The sequence below is a fragment of the Perognathus longimembris genome, chromosome 13, assembly GCF_023159225.1.
Source record: "Perognathus longimembris pacificus isolate PPM17 chromosome 13, ASM2315922v1, whole genome shotgun sequence".
NCBI lineage: Eukaryota > Metazoa > Chordata > Mammalia > Rodentia > Heteromyidae > Perognathus > Perognathus longimembris.
The window spans coordinates 20,431,973-20,441,557 of record NC_063173.1 but is presented as its reverse complement, the minus strand read 5'-3'; the positions used below and the strand labels follow the sequence as shown (position 1 = coordinate 20,441,557).

Genomic DNA, 9,585 nt, shown 5'->3' with positions numbered 1-9,585 from the left:
AAGGAAGGAAGGAAGGAAGGAAGGAAGGAAGGAAGGAAGGAAGATATTTTTGAGTCTGCTCTGGAGTAAAATATGGCAAAATGTAGCCATTACAAAAAACAAAGAATGATGTAGTGTGGTTTGTGGTATAAAGCTCAATGGGTCCATCCCAGAAAGAAGGCGCATAGCCATTGGCGCCACCATCTTGACCACCCCCTCTACAAGCTGCAGGAGTCTGTAGAGCTGCCCCAGAGGGCTCCTCACAACACCCACAATATTGCACACAGCTTGCCTCCCTCCCCAGGCTTATGTTTACTTAGTGAGAAAGCCATCAGGGTGGCCAGCCTCTCCCCAGAGAGCTTGTCCCCTCCAGCTGTTCTTAGAAAGGAATCCCAATGCAAACACACTATCCCAATGTAATCAAAGAGCCCCCAAGGTCTTCGGGTCCTACCATCTACCCCCTCATCTCCCTTCAGCCCAGGCTCAGCACCAATTTTCTGGACCATTTTAACAGGCTCTGAAGTAGTTCTGCTGCCTCCCGCCCACAGCTCAGCCCCCACACTGCCACCAGCTGGCTTTCTAAAATAAAAGTGCTGACCACGTCACTCACCTCCTGAAAGATGTCTGCTAGAACTGCACTACGGGTGGAATAAAGGCCAAAGTCTCAGTTTGCAAGCAGGCATGTGCTAACTCGGTCATTTGTTCATTCACTTAACTAATGTTTCAAGTCATAGCTTGTGTCCCAGGCTCTGAGTTAGGCCCTGGAGGGGTGAGTGCAATAAGCAAGATAAAGACTCTACTGAATGATTTATATCGGAATAGACTAAGATACAGAGAGCACAAGTAGACAAAAACAGAAAATACAAAGTCAAGTTGTGATGAATGCTAATGAAGATACTTGAGGCCGGGTGAAAGGACAGGAGGACAGGAGGACAGCAGGGGGAACAAGGACAGAATGGTGTTGTCAGAGAGGTGAGAGAATACTTACTTGAACAGAAACCAAAATAGGAGGATAAGGCAAAGGTGAGGGGGAAGAACAAATGATCCAGGCTTGAGATAGCAAGTGCAAAGGCCCGGCAGTAAGAAAGAGAAATAGCAAGAAAGGGGTACTATCTGGAACAGTAAGCAAAGAAGAAAGAGCTGAGAAGCTGAAATCATAGCTGAGAAGCTGAAATCATAGACGCAAGACCTCTCTCCTGTACCCACAGCAAGTTGACATAGTGCCTATTGCAAGTATGCACAGAGCCATGTGAGAGAGTCCAGCAGGAAGCCGACATGAACGTTCCTACTTTGGAAAAGATTGTGTTGCCTGATGGTATGGGAAATGGAGAGCGGTGGGGCCAGAGTGGAAGAAAGGAGAGCGGCTGAGGAAGAGGGAGGTGGAGACGAGGGTGGAGAGGAACGGTGGCTTCCAGGAGATACTCTGAAGAAAGAACTGTGAAGCTGTAATCAGTGTGAAGAACCGGGGTCCCCAGGAGACTAGGGAGGAGCAAGACTATTTATTTGGTATGTTTTGTTTTTCATTCCAGAATGCCCGCTACTTCCCAGGGTAGCTTTCAGGAGGGCACTGGCTATGAGACTCAGGCTGGTAAACAGATTGGGGAGAGGGGGTTGTCAGCATGTGGAGACTACCATGAGGTGGCAACGTGGGTGCCACAACACAGGTATCACTTGGCCCAGACATGTCCCAAAATGTCACCTTTTATCAGGGCTCCTGCCTCTGGAGGCTCTTCCTGGATTTCTACAGCTGGCCAAATCTATACCTCTTCTAAACCTTTCTCAAAAGCCACCTGTGCTCTGTGAGGCCCTGTTGGAACCAGCCCCTCCCCCGCCAAGACAGAGTCACCATCTTCTCTCTTGTGCCACAGCCACGTTGACGAGGATCTGGCCACATGCCACAGTATTCTTTCACCTCTTTCCTGCCCACGAGCTCCTCGGCTCCAGGGATGGAAAGCTTGCTCCCTTCTGCATCCCTAGCACCCAACCCGCAGCCTGTGCATGGCAAACTCTCACTAAGTGAATGGAGGCGCAAAGAAGCGACATCCCTGCACACTGACTCACGCCACAGCTGCTGTCTGAAAGCAGAGAGAGGTGAAAAGAAAAAAAAATAACGTGCTGCTGCTGAAGCACTAATAAAGCTCAATGGGGCAGAATGGTAGCTTCCTTTGAGGAGTTATTTCACGACAAAGAGCTTCAAGAAATCTAAGAGCTGAACATCTCAGGTGGTTCAGAGGTGTAATGAGCACCACATCTAATGAACATGTTGGGGTTTCAAATGCAGAAACACCCCCCCACACACACACAGAGTCCAGAACCAAGACACATTTCTTTGCATTCAATCTTGAAAGTGATCCAGAGAGGTGGGAGTCTATCAGTCTTCCTTCATCACTGGAGAAAGGAGCACCAGAGTCTAGGAAGAGGGGATTTGCCTAAGGTCACAGAGCTGAGAAGGACAGGATTCATGTCCAGGACTGCCAGACACCAAACCTGATTCCTTCTCACAGTGTCAGTCTCACTCCACGACGAAGCATTCTACAGCAAGCAGGATCCTTAGGACCACTGAACCCCAGACTGTCCAGAGCAGGTGTGGCTGTAAGATTGGGGATGTGATTTACATTTACTGAGGCTTTACTAGCAGAATGGAAGCTGGAATTGAATAGAATCTAATCTCTATCTCAGGGCCAGCTCCTGGAGTGCTGTCAGTATCTCAAGCATATGCTTTAGTGGACAGAAACAAAGCTAAAACCATGACTTCCAGTCTGTTCTATCTGCCTACAAGTTCCTACAAGGGAAATTGTGCTCTTATCAGATATGACTGCTATATGTCCAGAGCCCCAACATAGACAAGAAGGGCATTCATTCATCATCCTCATTTGTAAAAACAGCAACACAGAGCACACTGACTACCTATGCATGGCAGCTCTTGTGTGTAGATGCCCACTGCCCTTTTCCTGCAAGCAAGGCCCTAGACAAGGCAGCAAAGGCTGGGAAAGCCTGGCAGTGGACTGAGACCCCTCACATCCATTCGGATACTAGTTTATTAGGCTCTCTAAGCCTCAGTGTCCTCATCTGTATGAAAGAATGCACAGCCCATTTCCTGGAGCCACTCTGAGGTGCTGGGAACTGAGTAGGATGGCCCATGTACCTGGCATGAGGCACACATCCCATGCTTGGTGGGTCGTTGATTGCTGAGCAAGCGAAAGGATTTACACATACCATAGAAAAAGAAATGGAAAAAAAAAATCCCAGCTATACCAAAGCTCTTGTAAAATCTGAGTAGGGTAAAATAGCACTCTCTGAGGACTACGAAAATATAAAGAAATTACTTGCAATTTTTAGTGGCTGAGTCTTTTAAGGCAGAGTGGGGGAAGAGAAAGGCAGAGTGTGAGGGAAAGGAATAGGAAAAGACATGAGCTGAGTTTGAATACATCAATGTATTGCAGGAGTGGAAAAAAGCTAACATGTAGACATAAAAATGTCTCTTTATCTCTAATGGATAGTGTTGCCTACTAATTATTTATGTCCTTAACCCTGTCTTTGTCAAACTTCTGTTTTGACCTTCAATATTCCACTTGCTTGATGACATTTTTCTTTCCACCCCACCTGGAGGTTTATTAATCTTTCTTCTATAAATCAATTCCTACTACTGCACACATTTCCCTATTTATTTGCTGAGCTCCCTACTGGATATTGAGCCCCTGAGAGTACACATTGTGTGGGAGTCACCTCTGGGCTCACACATATGTTCACCTTCCTCTCACTCCAGGATCCCCAACTTCTCTAAGAAGATTCATTTCTTGAGTAGAAAAATGAGAGAGGGCTCGTACTTATTATGTGTTTATTCTATGGTGAACATCTGAAGCACACCTTTCAAATATTAATTCAGGTCTTCCTCCCAATGTCCCTGGGAGAGAAATCTCAACCCTATTTTGTAGGAGCCACTGGCGCTCCCAGAGTCTCAATAGCCCAAGAGCTACAGTACTTAGTAAAAATGAAGCCAGGCTTTGAAACAGGGTCTAACTCCAAATCTCTTCCCATGAAGCCAGATGACCCAGCTTGGATCTGAAGAGGCTAAGGGCACCAGACTAAGTGAGATCAGTGCTGAGGAGCTGTGGCCAGACAAAGGGAAAAAAATGTCAGTTTAGAGAGCCAGACAGGAGGCTTCTGGAGAAGATGGAAGTCAAAATCTCACACTCTCTATCTCGGTACTGAGACTCAGGCCTTTCTGGGAAAGACAGGCCAGACCTGGTACAGCTGTAAAAAAGGAAACTGTGACTTGCTGTTATTCGCTCTAAGACCACCTGGCCCAGCCGATACTCTGAGATGGTTGTAACTGGTTACAATATGTAGAGAACATTTTGTCACCTTGTAGTATTGCAACCATACCAATGTCAAGATATAAAGTCATTTTGTTAAATCCCATGGACTCACATATTTTGAATGTTTCTGTAAGACAAACTTGTCACTTTGATGGCTTATTTGTGAGCTCTTATTTTTTGTATAGAAGTTAGAGAAAGAGAGAGAAAGATAGGGAGACAGAGAGAGAAAGAGAGAGTGAGAGAAGGAGGGAGAGAGAGAACACCACAAAAGAGTGCTCCTAGGAGAAACATGAATTGGTATGGCCTTTTTAGAGGAAAATTTGACAATATTGATTCAATTTTAAATGGGAAATGACTTAAGCCCAAAGTCCCAACTTCTAAATATCTATACCACAAAAAAATCTTGCATAAACATTCCCCCTGTAGCAATGGCTATGATGGTAAAGACCAAAAACATTCTGCCAAGACCAGAATGATTCAATAAACTTAAAATACATTAAAAATAGTATGACACATGAAGCTATATGTACTGATTTGGAAAGTTAACTATAATAATTGACAAAAAAAGTTGTAAAGAAAGAATGAAAAAAAAGAAAGGAAGGAAGGAAGGAAAAGAGTTGTATAATACTACATAGAGAGATCTCATTTTCATTAAACAAAAGGAAAATTGTATATGTTGGGAGTGAGAGCAGGGGGTACACCGACACATAAGCAGGTGGTGTGGCTCTGTGGTAGAGCTCCTGCCTGGTAAGCACTAAGCTCTGAGTTCAAATCCCAGTTCTATCAGAAAATAAAATCTAAAAGTATAAGCAACAAACTCTCAAAAGTGGTTATATTTGGAGGAATAGCTGCAAGTATCCCCCTCCACCCTAATTGGAGGAAAGTTGCGGGGCTGGTGGAGGGGAAGCCAGACATTTTATTGCTAAGTTACTGTGCTTCAGTGTTAAGAGTTTTTGACGAGTATATGATACTTACATGATGAAAACAAAAGTCAGCTTTCAAAATCTCACAGAATAATGACAAGTTTTAAGAACTTCAGTGTCTGTGAGGCTGCACTCCTTCCCCATCATCTGCTCCCAGCCGGCTGGGGCTCACTGGCCAGGAGGGGTACAGGCCTCTTGTAGGGACCACCACAGAATCTAATGGTCCTCAAGCCCACAAGAACCTCATCTATGTTGATACTGAGTCTGCCAAATTACAATTCTTTTAGTGAAAGGGCAAATAAAAAGGACTAAGTGCCTTTAATCTTTCAAATTTATATCCTAAATTGTTCTATTAAAGCAATTCACTTGTTTGAAACTGCTCTTAAATGGTAGCTATCGAAATTCACATGCTGTATTACCCAACATTTTATGCTGACGTATGAGCTTTGATACAGTTTCAAACATTCTTAATGAGGGCCTCCCACAGGGAGAAAAGAAGGTGACCGCACTAAATCTAAATCAGCCAGAAATACTGAGACCACTGGGGTTGTCGTAAGAATGACAACTTTGCAGGTAAAATGCCTTTTACCTGTGGCCAAAGTTGCTAATGAAGAAAACTATGGCCTCAATAATCTACCCACTAAGCAAACCCCAGGGCACCAAGGCCAGGAGATACTGGAGAGGGAGCTACTGGGCAAAGTGACCAGAGGAGTGCCAAATCTGGCAGGATATTCAGATTTTTAAAATATAAAATCTACATGTTTTTAAATATTATCCACAAATTTAATGGTTATAAAACACTGAAAACTAAATAAAATGCCTTGGCAAGCCAAATTCAGTTGATGAACAGGGAGGCTCACTCTGTATCTGCAAGTATCGACCTCTTTTTTAAATGGCTAATTTTGCTCAATTTTATTCCCAGCAAAACAGAAGAAAGTAAGAAAATGGCACTGAATGGAGAGAAAAACAAGGAAGCAAAGCACTAGTTATTAAGAAATTATTCTAACATATTTGTAAAGATAATGGTATCTCTCTATACCAGATTCTGAAGAATGCACTTACGTTTCTCTAGCTACAAAACTGGGTTTCTTTCTTGGTGCTTCCTCAAGACTAAAATCACCTGAGCTGTCCTGCAGCAGGTGAGAGTATAAGCAAATGGCAGCAGTTCTCAGGCTCACAATAAAGAGCACCTCAGAGCTCTGCCCGAGATTCACTGGCAAGGAAATCAGAGCAACTTACTTTCCTGCATTAATGCCCATCATAAAAATTTCAAATAGCAGCAGCGACCACAGAAATGCTCCTCTATGCCAGGTGCTGTCCAGGCACTTGGCATTCCAGCTTGCCAATGTAGGTCACACAGCCACTGGCACCATGCCAGCCCAGGCCTGCCTGACGAAGCTTTCTCAGAAACGCAAAAGGAAAACAATAATGAACTTAGACTCAACATTAAAATTGGGCATGGGTGGTTTTCCTAAAGCCAAAACAACAACAGATACATTTATGCCAATCATAATATCTGGACATAAGCTGCAATCCAAAGTGCTTTCTTTCTAGGCTACCTTATGCCCTCATCACTGCCATTCAACTGCATCTAAGACTTTCTATCTTGTTCAAAGTCCTTTACAGTTCTGAATAACAGGCAGACTTTTAGAAACCATCAGAATGGTAGCAGATATTTTCTACATGCCAGGCACAGGGCTAAGCACATTGCACTCCACTCTCACTGGACTTGGTAAGGAATACTCCTCTTATCACAGTCATACTCACAGATAGGAGCCAGGATGCTTGGTCCTAAGTCCTGCCACTAGGCCGTGCCCAGCTGACTCTCAGAGCAGGTCCTCCTCCAGCGCCTGCAGCCTGCATGCCAAGTGCCCTCTGCAGGCATGCTGGAGGCTCTCTGTTCTCAGCCCACTTCAGTTTGTGTTTGGCAAAAGAGCCTAGGGCCTGGCTAGCTAGCTTCCCCCTCCCTTTCCCCTTACCATCTACTTCCCCCACTTGGCCAAAAGCCATTTAAAAGTTTTTATTTTTCTTACTAAATAACAGTGTGAGTCACTTGGAGTTCTGCCAAACTGGCCTTAGAAGGCCCTGGCAGCCATGTGCCCTGGAGACTGGGCTTTCCCTGCTGCCCAGCCCCTGTGCAGCCAATTAGAGCCTAGAAAGGGCTTGTACATCATTGTCATCTGAATGAGGTCCAGGAACAGGGTCCTGGGAGTCCCGAGCTGGTGGTGTGGTCACAGAGGTAGCAGAGTAGGTGTGAATGGAGAGGACTTCAGATTGAGAGAGGAGAAAATGTTTATTTAGCCAAGAGCTGTGATATATCTATTATTCTAAGTGGTACATCAGACTCTTGAGAGAAGGAGATTTGGCAGGGTGATAAATTATGCAAGTAAAAACATCATGTGTGAGAACCACATATTTGCACACGTGCATGTGCGTGCACACACATACACACACACACAAACACACACAAAAACAGCGCCTGCATCACAGAGTAGCTGCTTTCAAAGTAATAATGTCAGGTTCTTCCTTACCCTTTCTGCAGAGCCCTGAACCCTGACTGTCAAAGGTGTTTTCCTGCCACAGAGACCAGAGGCAGGGCTGCTTTCCTGATGGGCTTGAGAAGGTTAAGGTGAGCCGGCACACAGGTCATTATGACCTGCCCGAGTCAGTCATCCTGAGTGGAGCAGGAAGGGCAGTTGACTCTGTCCCCCAGAGGCCAGGGGGTTCCTTTCCATACAGCCGGACAAGAGGTGGGTGCAGAGTAGAGAAAAGAACAAAGGGAGAGGCAGAAGAATCAGACTCCACAGAAGCATGGGTGCCTCCTTAGCACAGTTGGCACTGGCACAGAAAGTGGGGGTGAAGCTTAGCCCTGAACCCCAGGCACCGAGCCAGGTACCTCCCAGAAGTGGAGGCCTGCAGTGGATCTTTCATGGTCAGAGTCCAGTCTCTTGTGATGCAAGAGACAGGAAGATGCCTGTGTGGGTGAGTAGGATGGTCTCCCTGGCTGTTGGCCACCTCAGTGGGGAACACCTATCTACATTTAGGTACTCCTGCTAGCCTGGGGCCCACAGGGACCACTCAGAGCAGGAATGGACATTCACTAATCTAACAACCACACAAGTAAATGCAAGCTGGCCTCTGTGGTAAGTGCTAGGAATGAACAAGGGCTGCTGGGACATGTGGCAGAGGGCCTGAATGGATAAGAACACATATCCACAGGCCTTCGCTAGAGACCAGTGCTGCTCTGCCAGAGACTCAGTCCACTGGGGCCTCGGTTTTCTCATATGATGTCTTTGGGGTCCACTATAGCACTTTGATTGTGCTTGACACAAGGTAAGCTGACCATCAGCAGTGGTAAAGACATGGGAGAGGTGATAACAAGACCCAGCCTTTTATCAGGAGCCATGGAAGACTTGCAACCTGAGGTGGGGCAGATGAGAACTAGGCAAACCAAGAGGAAAATGCATTCCACATAGAAGTGGCTGTGGCTAGTCCCTGCATGGGGTGGCAAAGCTTTAGCACTTCCACACAAGGAAAGCAGCTTCACCGGCCTCCCGGGAAACTCTGGTCAGCAGAATAGCTGTGCCACAACTGGCTCTCCTCTGAGAGGCCTTCTGCGCTTACTGCAAGCCCCAAATAAAAGCTGCATACTTAGCCTAACTTCCACTTCCGTGCCAGAAGTAGGAAGTGAAGAAGATGAGCATGGAGCTGAGGCCCCCGTGAAAATAGGAATGCATTTGCTACCGACTCACTGTTGTGCCCACTCCTGTGGGGAACATGGGCACTGCCCCCCCCACTGGGTCGAAGCTTCTTCCTGTCTAGGGTACTCCTTAGTACACAGTCACTGAGGACTTCACAGGTAGGGATAAAGATGCCCTTGGTGTCTACCGGGCCACTCAAGATTCTCATCCTTAGCCCAAAACATTCTCAGCTGGACTCAGGATGGGGAGAGGGAGAAGGAGAGAAAGTTATCACTTAGTGATGAGCAAGAATCAATGTTTTGGCTACATTAGGAAATCTGAGATTCATTCAAGACCAAGCTAAGTGGACCTCACCACTGAGAATTCCTTGATGGATTATTTTTAATTTTGAATTGTGCTTACTCCATAGACAACAGGAGCACAAAGAAAAGGAAAAAAAAAAGAAGGGAGGGAGGGAGGGAGGGAGGGAGGGAGGGAGGGAGGGAGGGAGGGAGGGGAGGAAGGAGGGAAGGAAGGAAGGAAGGAAGGAAGGAAGGAAGGAAGGAAGGAAGGAAGGAAGGAGTCAGATGCAAAGAATAGAGAAAAGTAACATTTCTGAGGTTTCAATATGCGGGAGACCCAAGAGGCAGGCAGCTACAAACCCGGATCTAGAACGATCTGCTC

General features: G+C 46.0%; 1 protein-coding gene across 5 annotated transcripts in view; it reads right to left on the bottom strand.

The window, feature by feature from the left end:
* The window catches only part of Arntl (aryl hydrocarbon receptor nuclear translocator like), a 104,735-nt gene that overhangs the window by 64,043 nt on the left and 31,107 nt on the right, over positions 1–9,585 (bottom strand). The window lies entirely within an intron of this gene.